Below are 18,673 nucleotides of genomic sequence, written 5' to 3' on the forward strand. Positions count from 1 at the left end.
TTCTTTTTGATGTTGACAAAGGGGGAGAAAGCAGATGTTGACACAGCTGACAGAAATGCACAAACTCAGGGGGAGTATCACACATCTTGCCAAAAATTTGCCATCATCAAAAAGGGGGAGTTTGTGAGCAAAGTCCTTACCTTGAATAAGTTTTGAATGATAGCAAATTGTGTGATCATTGACCAATTGTTGGCATGTGCATCATTTTGCATGATTCAATTGTGTTTTTATCTCATACTATTGTCTCATGTCTATACATGAAGATCCACAGTGATACATCTATTAAAAGAACTCATAAAAACTATTTTGTATCAGTATGGATCAATACATGATCTTATGCATCGATCCATGAAATATGTTGTAAACCACAAAACACTTTTGCTTCAGCATGCATCGATCCATACGAGTCATGTATCGATACATGGACAGGTAAAATTCTCTATGGATCGATCCACACGCATCTTGTATCGATACAAGCTTAGTTGAAATGCTTTATGTATCGATACATACGAGCCTTGCATCGATACATGCCTTCATTAACCCTTTAAAAATATTCAAAGTTACAGTATGAATCGATGCATAACATCATGTATCAATACATGAGTCTGTTTTACCAACTAACAGCTTCTGTTCTTTCTATATAAGAAGTATTTTGACAGCAGTGCAAGGTGACGAATTCAGAAGAGAAAAACAGTTGAACACAAGATCAAAGTAGTGTAGCAGCAATTGTTTTGGAGCATATAGAAACCTGAAAGATACTTCATCTTCTTCATATTCTCAATCACTTTTCTTCAAGAACATCAACACATAATCATTCTTGTTCTTCGGATTAAAGGATCAACGAGATAACGTTCAGTGGTACGATCAAGGGTCTAGCTGAGGTGTTCAGTGGGACGATCAAGGATCTAGCTGAATTGAAGGTTGAAGGGGGTTTCGAGGAAAAACCTACTGGTTTGTCCTTCAAGAACTGGAGTGTTCTTGAGGGTTTGTCAGTCACGTTTGCAGAACAGATTCAGCCGCAGCGTTGCGTTTGGAAATCGGGGGATTTCGCAAACAGGTCGTGGAACCGGTGAATTGTTTGCAATTTCTTGCAGGAAATTCTTGATCGAGCTCAGATCAAGTGGAGGTTTCATACAAGAAGAAGTTCTTGGGATTTAGAATTCTGTCTTTGTATTGAAACCTTGTATCAACGAATTCGGCATTATTGATAATTACAGTTCTCAATTTCATTTGAAATTGAGAGGGAGACGTACCCACACGCGAGGACGACGTGGGGAACTTCCTTACCAAATCTCTATGTATCGTATTCTTTCCTTACTCCTCTTTATGTTTCCAAACAGTTTCGCAATTTCAGTTAGTGTGTTGTGACTGTAATTTTTGAGAGACAGCAGTGGCAAGAAAACTTCTTTAACTAAACCCCACTGTTGTTCATCATTGATCACATACACACCAACTGTTTGACAAAACTGTTAGCTGAGTTTTATTCATTGGAATTAGGATTTAGTGATAAGTGCATTCAATTTAATAAGATTCTAGTGTTAATATTTTCTGTCATTCTAATTCAAGTCCAGCATTACATTCGCGTGTCCGGTTTTCTAGTAGCGGTTCAGAATAGACGGAAGTCGATTCGGGACTGAAATTTTCCGCTAAGTTTCAATAACTCTGATAAAATTTTAAATCTGTTTATTTTCAAAGAGGTGATATTTTCAACCCCCCCCCCCCCCTCTCGATCACTAGCCACACCGTCTAACATTACCATGATAATAGAAGGAAATCCATTAAGTTCAAAGAAGGTGATAATGTGTTCCTAAGAGTTACGGCGATAACTGGGGTCCGTCGAGCTTTGAAATCTAGGAAGCTCACTCCATATTTTGTTTGGTCCATACCAAATCTTATAGAGGATAGGAGAGGTGGCCTATCAGATTGCCTTGCCACCTCCGCTTGCTAATCTTTGTGATGTGTTTCATGTATCTCAATTGAGGAGATACATTCTGGATTCGTCTCATGTGATCCAAGTAAATGATATACAGGTGACAGAGAACCTGATTGTTGAGATATCCGCGCGAATAGATGATCGGGAAGTGAAACAATTGTGTGGTAAGAAAATTTCCTTGGTAAAGGTGGTATGAGGAGGACTAGCTGGTGGAAGCATGACTTGGGAGCGTGAGGAGCAGATGAGGGGGTCAAATCCGATTCTGTTTTCCTAAAGTAATTTTTTAGGGCAAAAATTATTTAAGGGAGAGTTGTAACACCTCGATTTAGAATTCTTGATTATTTTATCTATTTATTCATTTTTAATTGGTGAAGTTAATTAAATAATTATGTTGTATGAATTATGTGAATTACTTAGTTGGTTGGGTAGAATTAATTAAATTAAAATAATAGTAATATAGGATTAGTAAGAATGAGGTAGAAAGTGTGAATTAATAGAAACAAAGGGGAGCAAGGAATGAGAGATTTAGTTAGTTAGGCCAAAGATGTCATGAAGATAGATAATTAATGATTTTATAAAAACAATAAAATTAGAGAGAAATAGACCTCATTTCTATCCGTACGTGAAATAGAAAAGGGTTTTGGAGAGAAAGCTTGAAAAGGAGTGCTAGGGCTTAAGGAAAGAACACCAATTCACCTTGCTTTTGCTGGAAATTTCTGAAATCTAAGGTAATGGGGGAACTATTCATCTATGGGTGCTAAATCATGAAAGGATAGAGAGGTTTCCTTAACCTCAAATAGGGTCTAATCTTAAGTTGATGTTTTGATGAATTTTGATTAACCTTGATGGATGTTATTGAATATTGACTGATTGTTGATGAATTGTATGCTGATAATTTTGTTTTCCCATGATTGAATTAAATTTCAATGGTGTGTTCTTGTGTTTTTATGAAAATTTGATGTTTTAGGATATAATTTTGGGTGATGGAATCATAAGGAAAAAACTATAGTTGTATCGATTTAATTATGTTTGATTCATTGGTGATGTTAGAATGCGATTTTGAGACTTTTGGTGGATTAATTTGGGATTGATATGAGGTTTGAAGGGTTTGAAATGGTTTTGCAATTGTAACAAAGAAAACTTTTTTTTAATTCCTCAGCTGCAATCGATTGCACCCAGATTGCAATTGCTCGCACTAGTGCAATTTTTGGAAAAACCTTCAGTGTAAATCAATTTCACCTTGGATGTAATTGATTGCACAGTGTAAATTTTTGGAAAATCTTTCAGTGACCATTGATTTCACCCTGATTGCAATCGATTGCATAGTATAATTTTGAGAAAAATATGTTTTTGAATTAGTTGAAATATCTCGACGATTTTGGTCATAACTTTCATTCAGTAAGTCTGATTTAGATGTTGTTCGAAGTGTTGGAAAGCTGACACGCTGAACTACACAGTGGTAGTGAGAGTTAGGAATCATTGAATTATGATTATGTGTGTACTGTTATGGTTTTCATGATGATGTTATGAACCGTTTAGCGAAATGTTGAGTTCTGTTGATGATGAATTTATGTGGTAAATTGATAATATAATTGGGGGGCTGTTTGATTGTTGTGTTTTAGTGATATGTGGGTTGAGATTCATGGTATCGTTGTGAAACTATCCTGTTGATGTTGTACAGGAAATTATACGGTTCGATGTGATATTGTTTGTGTTGTTGAGTTGTTGTGATGATGCTTACGTTCATTCATAAATCATGAGTTATTGTTGTTGTGAAAGAGGCGATTACAGATTTTGATGTTAGTGACAAGTAATTGTCCTTAGTTTGATGTTGAGACTTGGATATCGGTGTGGGGCTCATGGGTTCGGAAGATGGAACTTGGTTCATAAGTGGAACCATTGTTGAGATCGGTATCGCATGCATTTGAGTGTATAATATTGTTGAGAGTCATATTACATGTTAATTGTATATTTTTGTGAAGTGGGTGAACTTGAATATATGTGTTGTGTTGTATAATGGATTATGTTTGAACAATATTGTATTTAATCTACTCTGATTGTTTATGCGTCGTTTATTGTTTGAATGTATTTCCCACCCTATTTGCTTGAATGTTGTCCTCTATGGAGATCTTGCAGATACTCCGGAGTAATTGTTGCAGTAAGTAAAGTTATCTCAATGAGATACTTCTTTAGTTTCGTTGTTTTAGAAGTCTTGCTTTGATCTTATAACATTGGGGTCAATAATATTTTATTTGATTATTTTTGTTTAAGTTTAATAGTTCATTTACTTATGTCGAAGTGTTTAAGCGTCGAGTTTAATAACTCTTGATACCCAGCCCCCCTTTATTTGATCTACAAATCTGTTGCCAGCTCACCCAATGAATAATTTTCCTAGCTTCTGAACCATTCCTAATGAAATTGCTTTGAATTCTATATATCTCCTTCAAGACTTTTGCTAGAGCCTTATAGAAGGACAAAGTGTAAAGAGGTATAGAATTAAGGAATGCATTAATCATTATCGCCCTTCCAGCATGAGTGAAAAATCTACCCCTCCACTTTTCCAATCTTTTCCTCACTTTATCTACAACATAGTTCCACATACTCATTCTTTTATGGATATATCCCAGCTGCACCCCAAATATTTAAAAGGCAACTTATCCCTACAACAACGTATAAAGATGAGGTTGTCTAGAAGAAAGAATCCTTCACATTTATCCCATAAATCTTACTCTTGAAAAAATTAACACACAGACGAAAGATCAACTCTTGGAAATATTTTATATGGTGTCTCTTTTTGAAAGCTTGTTCAAGACCTTTTTCCAACTATGAACAATATGATGAGAAGAAATTCAGTTACAACCTTTCATAGGCATCTTGTGTTTTTGTTCTAAGGATTGCTAAAACCAATAAATGTTTACCAAATTTATAAAAGAATGAAAAGTAAGTGGAGAATAAATTGTCTGCTAATTTTATTTTATTGCAAAATCAATCTTTTTAAAATTGTATTCATACATATAAAAGATACAATATTATGCATAGTTTTATGGACTCGTTATAAAAGATCAATTGTCTCTAGTGTTAAGAAGTCAAAAGTATCTGATACAAATGTTATAAACTAAATTTTGATAGCATTAAATATATTTGTAGTTCCATTTAAATTTTTTGTTAAAATAGTTCAAATAAAAGGAAAAATATGCATTGTCTCGTTAATTCAACTCAGTTGATAGCTGCATGGATATCCGATTGTAGAGACGTGAATTCGAACCTACGAAATCTCATTTATTCACCTTTAAAAAGTGAAATTATAATCATTACACTACTAGACATAAAAAAAAAATACTAACTAAAAATGAATAAGGCTTATGTATAAACTTAAAAGGAATTGGGAATCTGTTTTCAGTGAGAATTAACTTTTTTTTTTAAAGTTATCTCAATTGTATGCATAACCCCATTGAGCTCTGCATTAAAAGCAATAAACATATTTATGTTTTGAGTAACACAACACACATCAACAACATTGTTATCTCTCAAAACGCCATTGCAAAGAGTTGGCTCAATTGAATATTGGATAAATTGCAACATATATGTCACGACAAAAGGGTTTTCTAAACCAACTACTTGTGGTGGTATTTATAGGAATATTAATGATGTTGTTGTGGGTTGTTTTTCTCGAAACCTAAACACATTTACATTTTTCCGTGTAGAGATCTATGGGCATATACATGAAATTTAGATAGTTTAAAAAAAAAGGTTGAGACTCTCTTTAGTTGGAAACAAATTTTTAATTGATTACTTACTTTCATGAATGATAGCATTATTTTATTTTTTTTATTAAGGATAGTGGTAGAATTGTGTGACTACAAAATCTATGAGGATCAATAATAAATATAAGACAACAAATATAAAAAATAAAGGAATACGAGAGCACCGATTATTTAACATGGAAAATCTATGAGAGTAAAAAACCATGGATCGTCCAAAAGAATTTCAAAGTCACTTACAAACTAGTATTAACAACAACAAAATTACAAAGCAAACTAACATAAAAATAAAAAACAAGATACTGAAAATACTCAAATCTACAACTTCAGTGTGAAACCAATATCTCTCAGCTTAAACTTTGTTTTAAAGATCCGAGTGGTCAAAAGGTAGGCAGGCAGACATAGGTGTTGCGAATCTTCCCTCAAAAAATGAGTTTGATCCAACAGTTAACGAATATTAAATTGTTGATTTATTGAGACTGGTTATTTTTTCCAGCCTATCCGAATCCCCCTTTTTTATATTTTTTATTATATTTTTTACTAAATATCAGTTTTGATTTTTTTAATAAAATGAAATTATATAAATTAACCATTTTTTTACCACCTTGTAAAAAAACATTTTAATCAAGTTTTATAGTGTGAAGGGTATCTTTTTACTACTATTTTAGTTTTTTCTATGGTATGCCCAACTCGTTTTAAAACAACAAAATATGTACAAAAGCTTCAATAGAGGACGAAGGATAAATTAAGAATGTCTATGAATCGTTTTGGCATTTAGTTATAAGTTTTATTTTTCTTGGCTCTTCTGCTTTGAACAGAAAAGTAATACAATGACAAAGATGATGTTATATAGTAATTTACTATCATATATGGTGATATCATTGAAAGAAAATTGACCATGTTCTGAAAATTTCAATGCAATAGGCAGAAAGTAATACCAAATACCTTTTACTAATTAGTAGTATTACTATAAAATTAGATAATTATGCTGGTGTCATATGTTTGTTAATTTACCCATAAATAAATTATAATTTTTATTTTATTTTAGTTTTCAAGATACCGTCATTGTAAGGCAGGTAAATTATTTGCCCACTAGTAGATAATTTGCTGGTTACAATTAATTCAAGTTCTGAATTTGTCAATTTCTTGTGATGGAATGAGAAAGAAATTTGAAGAAGTTGTGCTTTCAAAATAAATGTATAATGCAAGTTGATTGATGAGTAAATATTGAGAAAGAAAATTCAAATACACGGGTAGAGAGTGCCGGTTGATATATAAATATACTTAAATTATTATATTCCTTGGATTTGTTTTTTCTTGATTTTTGAGAGGAACTGTTCCTATGTTATTGTTCAATTGTCAATGCATATATACATAAATGTCAAATGATTATTCATGTGAGTAGTTGAGGGATGAATTCTAGTAATTTTCCTATTAGATTGATGGCAAAGACAGCTAGCTTGCGACTTGTTGTTCAATCAAATTAACAATATCCCAATATAATGAAGTTATTGCATGAGTTGTTTATTAAGAAAAAATACAATAGAAGTAAAAATTTGAATATCTCCTCGAAGATGGTCTAAGAGTATTTTTGGTTTAATAAATCCAAAATTCAAATAAATATTTAATATGTCCAATCAAATATTATACGCTCCTGAAAAGAAATGGAAAATTATCACTGTAAAAGTTTAATACCTATGCTGAGTTACTACAACAATGTTATGTTGCAGAGAATAGCACAAGGATACAGTGGGGTTCAACAATTAAAACCTAGAGGCTCTCCAACAAAGGGGAAACAAGACCAAAGTGCATGACCTAACCATTCACCCCGTTGTGCAATGTGAACGAAAGTTGATTTTGGATATTGCATGTTTGGACCGTAGGTTCGATGGTTACTAAAAAAATATTAAAATCTTGATTTCCTTATTTTCAGTTAAGGAGGACCTAAAATGAATGGTTAAAGTGTTTATTATATGTATTTGTCTCCCCTCTACCCTTAAAATATTCTCCTATTTATAGGTTTTCTTCTCTCATTCTTCATTGATGGACTCTCATATTCTTTATAAATACATCTGTCAATAACGCTCGTCGTCCTTATAATTGTCATGTAAATTTCGTCTCTTCACTAATTATAACTTCACATCCATAATGTATCATCCTGTAACTGCTTCATACGACATTTCACATGGCATCTTAACCGGATCCGACTTGTACTAACCGGATCAATTTCGGCTCATAAGAGGTTAGCTCCAGCTTGCTTATTCTGACACCCTAACCAGACTCCGATTAGCAGATGACAACACGACTATCCAGGTTGTTATCCTCGCCAAACTCGATTGTCATGCCAACTCGGCCTCAAAGAATTTATGTACATAAAAAGGTTTCGTCGATCTTATACATCAGTTGGTCAGACTAAATTTTCGGGATGTACATAAGTTCCCCGAGCATTAGATCTGAAAGGTTGAAATATTCAGACAAAAGAAGCCCGAAAATTTCTTTTTAAGTTCTCTTCAATCCACTTACGTTGGGATGTTTGTTTGTACTGACATGTTTTTTAATCATGACAACGTATCTTCATCAAATTCTCTCCCTCCTTAGTAATGATGGTTTTTTATGGGAATTTGATCCCTCTCAATGATCCAAAATGTTTCATAGTTTTTAAGTCCTTAAGAAGATTTCCTCCTAATTAAAGTCATATCTTTGTCTTCTGGCTTGTTATTCGCTGGAAGAAATCTTTCTCTTTTCTAAGCAACTTTCAGAGTTTTCGTTTGTTCTTCAAGATCAGGTATATTTTATTTTTGCTTATGCATTATCTTATTCAATAACTATGGTTGATGAATGTGACGAGAATACAAAAGCATTAAGAACCTTGAGCGCCCGCGAAATAAAAGATCTTTGGGATTTTAATATGAGAGGATGTAGGGATACTTTAACCCAAGCTGACTTTGATCGTATTGTAAAAGAGGCTTACGATAATATTTTTGCCTCTTTTAGCGATTCTGATTATGACTCTTCTTTATTAGGTTCATCAATAGAGGTGCTAATGGAAATTATGGAGCCATTTGATCAAGTAATGAGTTATGACCACACCTCCATTGACGAGGTAGAGATAGCTAAACTTCGTCCTTTGAAGAATGTATCTTCTACTGAGAACGAAGACGGTGTTATTTTGGAGTCATGTATTCCAGGGGAATGTGTTTGCATAGCTCTTCTTAGGGGAGTTAAAATGAATATTTCCATTTCTACGCCGGGGTATTGGAAGATTTTAATATCCATCTTTCCCTTTACCGATTTTGAATATGATCTACTAAGAACCCTAATTGTCGCCCCCTCTCAACTTCGTCCTAATAGTTAGGGGTTTATCAAGGCCTTCAAAATAGTTTGCGAGTCCATAGATACATAGCCCATCATAGGTTTATTTTTCTCCTTTTTTGAAATCAAAGGTGTTGAGAAGGGTGAATGGGTGACCATTAGTGGTCTTCCCGTTAAGAGTTTTCTCCAAGCTTATACCACAAAATATAAACGTTCCAAAGACTGATTTCTTCGTGTTAGGTGTGGACCAAGATGTCCTCGAGTAATATATGCGCTAGACGGGTCTCATATTTTTCCTATCTATTGGACCGGGAATCCTCTTCCGGTGTCTGATTTTGATTTTGACAAATTAAACGACTAGGAGGTTAGATCCTTGGACATATTAGATTCCTTCTGTATGATGAAGGTTCAGGATCTATTGTCACTTCCCGAAGAGAAAATTCCTTCTTTCTTGGGTAATGATAATTTATTTTCTTTGCGTACCACTCGGGGTACCATCATGCATTCTGCTAAATTCTTTTCTTATTTTGTCTTCAGGAAAAATGACTGACATATCTGTGAAGGAACATAAAAAGTTGATGTTGGAAGCCCGGGCAACAAGGAGAGTAACTTGCCAAAATGCTGCTAAATCAGACCTGTCTGATCTAGAAACCTGATTACTGAAGAAAAGAAAGGTGGCCCAAACAAAGCAATTCCCAATGTCTTGGAGCCTCAATCTTCAACTCTTTCGCCATCGAAGAGCCTTCGTCCGATTTCTCCAAAGAGGATGAAAACTTTGATGAGTGACAAGGTCTGTATACTGATTGGGAAATTTCATCTTTGATGTGCAAGAACGATGGAAGTGACCAAACCAGATGATCCAATGAATTCAAGTTCTAGAGTAACAGTTTTGACAGATTGAAATTCCTTTACAATCATTTGAATGCCACAGAATACATGAACAAGGTAAAGACCATAAGGCGATAGAAACTAACCCAAAACATCAGTTTTTATCTTATTAGATGTGATGTTTTAACTTGTGGGCTATTTGAAGCTAGGGATGATTGCAAACAGAACGAGATGAAAATGAACCAAGAGATCAATCAGCGGAAGGAGCAACAAAAATCTCAAGAGGTTAGACTATCCGACCTGGAGAAGCAATTATTGGAGGAGAAGGCCAAGAGGGAGAAACCGGAAACTATGAATCAGGAATTGAAATCCACTATTAACAAACAATCCGATTAAATGAAATCAATTCAATTTTCAAAGGTCTAATTGCAAAGCTCTTTGCAGAAAGCACAAAATGACGTCTTCGACGCAGGCGATGCTGCTTTTGATAGGGAAAAGGCTCAAGCCTTATGTCTCTGTCCCGATCTTGACTTGTCAGAGATGGACTTCTTCAAAGTTGTGGTTAATGGTCATATTGTGGATATGGAAGAAGTCGAGCCCTCTCTCACTGATGATTCGATCTAGGAAGACTGTGTTGCTGTCAGTAATCCTGAAGTTAGGGGTGAGGATGAAGAGTAGTTTTCAGTCATCCGTTTTGTAATGTTTTCAGGAATATTAGTTTTTCCTTTTTATTTTGTATCTGGGTCCCGATATGGCTTGCACCATGACATTTCATATTTTGTTCAATGTTTATTGATTGCTCTTATCTTTACAACTATTTTTCTGAGATGGTTTTTACGGAAGTTCTAAGTGCTTACAAAGTTTCATGAATGCATGACTTATTCCAAATATTTCCCTAAGCTAGTTTATATGTTTCTATTTTAATAAACTAGCCGGAGTTTTAAAGGGGCATGTATGTATGTCATGGATTACTTATAAAATTTAGATTGATGGGTCTGCGACCTTGGCCGAGCACGACCAAAGACTCTACCTTATGACGGCCTATGATTTCAAATATTTCGGAGGACCTGACCAGGCTTGTGATGCAGAACAATCAGAGAGTGCAGGTAAAATTTCGATCATAGAAAATAAAGGATCGTATATGGAGAAGTTGGACAGAGAAATCGGAGAGCCCCAGCGGGATCTTATCTTGCTGATGTCCTAGAACTCGACGAGATATAGATATGGAGAATTCATATAACCCGAGTGATACCTAGACCCGTGATCATTATAGAGCTGAACAGGATCTAGGTATATATATAAGTCGGGGATCCCCTTGGGTTTCGGCTAATCATCATTCCATTTTTACTATATCCACGTCTAGCTATATTAAAAATGTGATAGCCTACGAGTGTTTTATCTCACAAATGACCGTTTATTTATTCACCTAAAAACTAGATAAATTGGCTGGATTCAAGCGAGCCAACTTATCTTTTAGATGAAACTCGTACCACATGGGTTTGAAGCCCCAGTGAGTCAGACCTTAATGTTTTGAGGGATTTTACTAATTCTCGAACATATATCAGCTAGTTCTGAGTAGATCATATTGAGCATTTGGCCAGTGACAAGTTAACGATAACGCTTAAGGTAGAAGGTTTATTAACTTACTTAGCCTGGACGAAGTCGATTGTGTTTGAGGCTTCATGTTGCTTGGACTTCGTTTAGGCCATAGGTTTCAGTTTTACTTAGCCCGACCAAAGTCGATTATGCCAGAGGCTTCAAGTTGCCTGAACTTCATTTAGGCCATAGGTTCAACTTTACTTAGCTCGACCGAAGCCGATTGTTCTATAGGCTTCAAGTTGCTTGGACTTTATTTAGGTCAGATGTTTCATTTTTACTTAGCCCGACCGACTATGGCGGAGGCTTCAAGTTGCTTAGACTTTATTTAGGCCAGAGGTTTCAATTTTACTTAGCCCGACAGAAGGCGATTATGCCAAAGGATTCAATTTACTTGGATTTTATTTAGGCTAGATGTTTCAATTTTACTTAGCCTGGCCGAAGCTGATTATGCCAGAGGCTTCAAGTTGGTTGGACTTCATTTAGGCCAGAGATTTCAATTTTACTTAGCCCGACCAAAGCCGATTATGCCAGAGGCTTCAAGTTGCTTGGACTTTATTTAGGCCAAGCGTTTCAATTTTACTTAGCCCGACTGAAGCCTATTATGCCAAAGGCTTCAAGTTTCTTGGACTTCATTTAGGCCAGAGTTTTCAGTTTTACTTAGCTCAGCCGAAGCCGATTATGCCAGAGGCTTCAAGTTGCTTGGACTTCATTTAAGCCATAGGTTTCAATTTTACTTAGCCTGACCGAAGCCGATTATGCCATAGGCTTCAAGTACCTTGGACTTCAGTTAGGCCAGAGGTTTCAATTTTACTTAGCCCGACCGAAGCCGATTATGCCAGATGCTTCAAGTTATTGGGACTTCATTTAGGCCAGAGGTTTTGTTGGTATTAGGTTAGAGTATTGGGGTTTGTTATCGTCTCCACAGGGATTGTCTCATATCGCCACCGTTCGACAGTTGTTAATTTCTTAACTTATCGTAACAAGGGGGTTTCTAGTTTTTGGTCACGATAGATTGCATAAAAAGTAAGAAATTGCGGTAAAAGTTTTGGTTTTTCAATATGAGAAAGATTGTCAAAGTTAGGGTTCGACGATCACTTTGCATGCATATGTTCGATCAACAAAACTCATAAACTTCATTAGATGTTAAACACATTCACAAAGTCCTCCCAATGTGTTTATCTCTAACACACATTGTGGGTTTTCCCATTTTGATCCATTGTTGATCTCTCACACAATCTATCAAAATGACAACTTTTAGGTTTAACTTTTTAGTAAACAAACTCATTCATTACTATCTCTAGCTAAAGAACAAGGATGGATGAAAACCTAGGTCAAGAGTTGGAAAACATCTCTCGATCATAAACCAACACAAAGAGTTATCAATAAAACAAGGTTTTCACCATATATTCATCATCAAAGAGTTTACAAATGAAGATCATCCCATATACATACAAAGCTTATGATCATCTACATCTAACCTTGACAAAATGAAGAACTTAGCTACTCATTTTCATGGTAGCTTGTACAACAAGTTTCGATTGAAGGTTGATCAACATCCGAGTCGAAGAATCGAGATTGGATGGGAATCCACCTTATTTTTGTGAAATATTGTTAAGAGAAGAAGAAAAATGAGAAAAAATGGGTTTCTAGGTTACAAAGTATGATCCCAAGAAAAATGCTGAAAAATATCTAAGTGTAAAACTTGTGTCCTTTCCAAAAAGTAGCCCCTGCTACTTATAGTACTGGTTACTGAGCTGTCATGCTCGCTAGGCGAGCAGAATGGTTCGCCTAGCGAGCCCCAAAATAAGCCACCAGAGGCACCTACGCCCAGAAGAAACATCCCAGAAAAGTTGCATATGTTTGCTAGGCGAAGCCCTCGCTTCTCTCCTTCGCTCCAGCGAGCCTTGATGAATTTGCTACTGGAATTGCTCGCTACCTGCTCGTTGGACGCTCGCCTAGCAAGTACTTGGCTTCTTCCCTCGCCACAGCGAGTTCTGAAGGTTTTGCTACTGGAAATGCTCGCTGTATCCTCGTTGGATACTCGCCTAGCGAGTAACTGCTAGCTTTGGTTTTGTCCAAGTCTGAGAGTGTTCGTTGGAATCTCGCTGAGTGTTCGCCTAGCGAGCACTTCGCTACCTCACTCGCCTAGCGAGCTTGCTGATGTTTGCATTCTTTCTTGGTTCCTTTGCCATCTTTCTTGTGCCTTTGTTTTCTACTCTTTCATGCCTAATTTCTGCACAATAACACACAAATTAAAGGTACCAAGATCATTTCACATAGTATTGCAAATCAACAAAAGCAAGGGCGGTTTCGAACACTTTCTCGACAAAAAAGAGTGAAAGATGCCCACATTTGATAGCTCAAATAAGTACTTTTGGGCATCTAACAGGTTTCAATTTTACTTAGCCCGGCTGAAGTCGATTATGCCAGAGGACCTATTTTACATGCTTTACACAATACATTTCTTTAACTATGGGTACCTCATTAAAAAATCTTACTTATGCAAGGGAAAAGAGTCTGTGCACATAATTTTATTTATGATATTTATTACATAGACTAGTTATGATAAGACTTAAGGCTAATTACATTCCAGGTCCTAAGAATCTCAATACCCTCTAAATCTTCCAACTTGTAAGCCTCATTATTCATCCTCTGGTTTATACGAAAGGACCATTCCCCATCCGGAACCAGCCCACCTTTTTTCCCGAAGTCTGCCACCTTCATTATCATCAGACTTCCTCTGTGACATTCCTTTTTCCTGACTTTGATATCGATACTTCTAGTCATTCTTTGTATGGCTACCAAGTTATCTAAGTCTATCAAGCTAACTCCTTCATTAAAAGTATGATGTTCCCATATCGATATATTAATCACGACCGATCTCATTATATCAGCTTGACCAATCGTTGCTAAAGGTTTCTCCAAAGTAGTCAAATGGGTTGTAATGTCATAAGGCCACCAATTTTCATATATGTTCTCGGACCATACCTTTCTGATCCTGTCTTGCTCCCTGCTTATTCTGGACAATATGATTTTGTTCATTGTTTCTGATACTTCCTATCTAATTAAGTGATTGATAACCACTACTATAAACTTCGTTTGTCTGACTGCCATAAGCATTGAGCTTGAAATATTTGGTACCTGTTTACAAAGCCTCCATGGTGTGCTTAATAGGTCATGTATGAAAGGGTGATGACCTATGTTTAAATTGACTCTGATCTCTCAGTCTTCATCTTTCGACATCTGAATGGCACCAACCTGAGTTGTGTGAGATGATCAGATGTCATTCTGTATCTTTCTTGTATTTTCCCCGTTTGTTAGCTATCTGGTAACTCCTCTCTTGGGTCGATATCGATTAGGTTCACTTTTAACTAATCATCTTTGATTGGTTCATCAACATGACTCCTCTTTTTAAGTCTTAGACTATCTTTATAACATGTCCTCGCTATTCCCTGATCACCTTTCACTATTCCAACCCGGACGTTTTCTAGAGGATACTTTAACTTAAGATATAAAGTGGACAATTCCGCCTCTAGAGCATTGAACAAGGGTTTGCCAATAATAATGTTATATGGGGATGCAACATTGACAATTAGATGCCTTACCTGGACAATTTTCGCATGGTCTCTGTAACACCCCAAATAAAGTAAAAGAATTATTTAATTAAGTTGATAATATTATTTTATTAATTTAATTAAATAAAATGGAATTATTGGATTATTATTATTATTAATTGGAATAATAATTATTGGAAAATATATAAGTTGGGATAAGAGAAAGATTCTCATTTTTGGAACAGAAGAGTTTCACGTGAAGTTGGAAAGAGCTGTAGAGCGAAGGTCGAAGAACGGAAAAGCTGAAGCTTGGAGAGTGCTCAGAACTTCCTTCAATCCAAAGAGGTAAGGGGTCTGAACCTTATTAAACGATAATATGCGAGCAATTCCATGATATATGTTAGATTGTTGATAAATTTGGGGATTTTAGGGAGATTGGGAAAATTGGGGTTTTTGGATGGAATCTGTCCGATCTGTGAGTTTTGTAGAGTTATACGCCTTATAATCAAAGTATGTTGTGTATATATGACTGTTGAATGTCGAGATTTGGTTGTTTGCCGGGGAGTGTGAATCGGAGCGAGTGGAGGAGCAAAGCTGCGCTGGTTTTCGTAGCAGAGGAGTCCTGTTCGCGCGCGTTCGCGGCGCAAGGCTCAGTTCGCGGCGCGAACTGAGCAGAATCCAGAGGGGTTCTGTAACGCGTTATTCGCGACGCGATCCTTCGTTCGCGGCGCGTCCTGAAGTAATTGAGAAGTTCGCGGCGCGAACCTATGTTGGCGGCGCGAACTGGGAAATACAGAAGCTGATGTTGGTGAGTTCTGAGTACGTTGAGTTGCGAGACTCTTAGTAAGTCGCTGTAATTGTATTATAAACAATTAATAGTGATTATATGATTGCGTATGAAGTGTTAATGATGATGAGATGTTGAATTTACATGTTTAATTATAAATGTGTTATGTAATGATGTGAAATCGACGAAATATTGTTGTTGTTTTGTTGAGTTGTATGTCATGCTATTAATGATGATGATAACATGACTATATGATGTTGTTGTTGCTATGTTGATTTTGATGCATGTTTGAGGTGCATGCATTCATAAAAGGCCGATGCCTAGTGATGAACGGACTGAGTTCCAATGATGTTGTTGACTCCGGGCTTGTTGAGGGGCTTGGTTCCTTACGGGGAACTCAGATTCTATGGTGACGAATCTGGGAGTGGTGATCCTGTAGTGGTCACAAAATGGGTATACCGAGTCGTGTTGAGTCATACATGGGTGTGTGCATTGCATTTGATGTGTTGTTTTGTTGATGTTCATGAGTTTGTTGATCATAATGATGATTTTGATGAGCTGTGTTGACATGTGTGCAATATAGTTATATTATATTCTGTCGTTATATTATTGTTTAATAATGTAATTCTCACCCCTTCTGCATGTGTTTATGTTCATCTATGATGAGCAATGTGCAGATAAAGTGGAGTAGCTATTGTTGAGGTTCGAAGAACAAGTGTAGAGTTATTCTACAGGGTCGAGTCAAATGCTCTGGTCATGTGACACCGGGGATTATGGGATTCGATAGCTAAATTATTATTATTATTTACGTTGTTTATGATGACTAATTGTTGAGATAATGTTGAAACATTTTTATAATAATTATGTTGTTGTCCGCTGCGAAGTTTTAACTAAAATAAATATTATGATTTATGTTGTGATGCGATAGGTGTTATGTTTTAAGAAATGTAAACTCTTCTACATGTTGTACTCTGATAATCTATTTAAATATGTCGTTTGGGGTAGAAGGGTGTTACATTAGTGGTATCAGAGCATGGTCAGTCCAGTCGAGTCATAATGTGATGTTTTCCCTGTTGGTCGATTAGTGTAAATGACACTGTCGATATTTAACAGTTGTAGTTGTGTTATGCAGAGTATGGCTGGAGAGAATGACCGTGCGATTGCTGAGGCTTTGACTGCTATGGCGCAGGCTATGCAGGCGCAGCAGAATCCACCGGTCGACGAGTTTAGGAATTTGGGAAGGTTTCTGAAGAATAACCCTCCTACATTCAAAGGACGCTATGATCCAGATGGTGCGCAGATTTGGCTGAAGGAAATTGAGAAGATTTTCCGAGTGATGACGTGTACTGAAGCACAGAAGGTGCAGTTTGGTACGCATATGTTATCTGAAGAGGCTGAAAACTGGTGGGATAACACTCGCCAGAGAATTGCAGTACCAGGTGCTGAGATGACTTGGGAAAGGTTCAAGACGGCCTTTCTGGAGAAATATTTTCCTGCTGATGTGCGATGTAAGAAGGAGATGGAATTTCTAGGATTGAAGCAGGGTAACATGTCTGTTGCTGATTACGCTTCGAAGTTTGAGGAGCTGGTGCAGTATTGTCCTCATTATAATGATGCTGATGCTGAGGAATCCAAGTGTGTCAAGTTTGAGAACGGGTTGCGTCCCGAGATCAAACAAGGCATTGGTTACCAGGAGATTCGTAGGTTTCCTACACTGGTTAATAAGTGCAGGATATTTGATGAAGATAGCAAGGCTAGGACTGCTCATTACAAGAGTCTTAGTGAGAAGAAGAATAAGGATCGTGGTAGTCCTTATGCATCTCCGAATGGTAAAGGTAAGCAGAAAGTGGTAGATGAGAAGAAGTCAAGTGGGGGAGGATCTCCCATAGCTGGTAAATGTTTCAAGTGTGGCGAGCCAGGCCACCGTGCTGATAGCTGTACCAAGAAAGTGCTGAGATGTTTCCGATGCGGTCAGGCTGGTCATAGAGTTACTGAATGTAAGGATGCTGGTCCGACATGTTTTAATTGTGGCGAGAAAGGCCATATCAGTTCGCAGTGCTCGAAACCGAAGAAGGCGGCTACTGCAGCTCATACTACTGGTAGGGTGTTTGCTCTGAGTGGGGCTGAAGCTCCTAAAGAGGATAATCTGATTAAAGGTACTTGCTTGATTAATAATGTTGAATTGCTTGCTATTGTTGACACTGGTGCTACCCATTTGTTTATTTCGTATGAGTGTGCGACTAGGATTGGTGTGATTATGTCGTCCCTAGACGGAAGCATGGTGATAGATACTCCTGCTAATGGTTCGGTGAGAACTTCTGTTGTCTGTCGAGGTTGTCATTTGACGATCTTTGAGAGAGAGTTCGTGGTTGATTTGGTGTGCTTACCCTTGCACCAAATTGATATTATTCTGGGAATGAATTGGCTAGAATTCTATGGCGTGTTTATCAACTGCTACAGGAAGACGATGCGATTTTCTGAAGTTGGTGAGAATGATGAGGCAAGATTTCTATCTGCTAGGCAGGTGGGGGAATTTGTGAAAGATGAAGCCCAGATATTCGCTTTATTTGCGTCTCTGCAAGCGGATAAGAAAGTGGTGAGTGTAGAATTGCATGTTGTCTGTGAATTTCAGGATGTGTTTCCGGAGGATGTAAGTGAATTACCTCCAGAACGTGAAGTCGAATTTGCCATTGACTTAGTACCAGGTACGAGTCCGGTGTCGATGTCCCCTTATAGAATGTCGGCAACTGAATTAGTTGAATTGAAGAAGCAACTTGAAGAATTGCTTGAGAAGAAGTTTGTGCGTCCAAGTGTTTCTCCTTGGGGTGCACCAGTATTGTTAGTGAAGAAGAAAGAAGGTACGATGAGGTTGTGTGTCGATTATCGGCAGTTGAATAAG

The sequence above is a fragment of the Lathyrus oleraceus genome, chromosome 1 (assembly GCF_024323335.1).
Source record: "Lathyrus oleraceus cultivar Zhongwan6 chromosome 1, CAAS_Psat_ZW6_1.0, whole genome shotgun sequence".
Taxonomy (NCBI): Eukaryota; Viridiplantae; Streptophyta; class Magnoliopsida; order Fabales; family Fabaceae; genus Lathyrus; species Lathyrus oleraceus.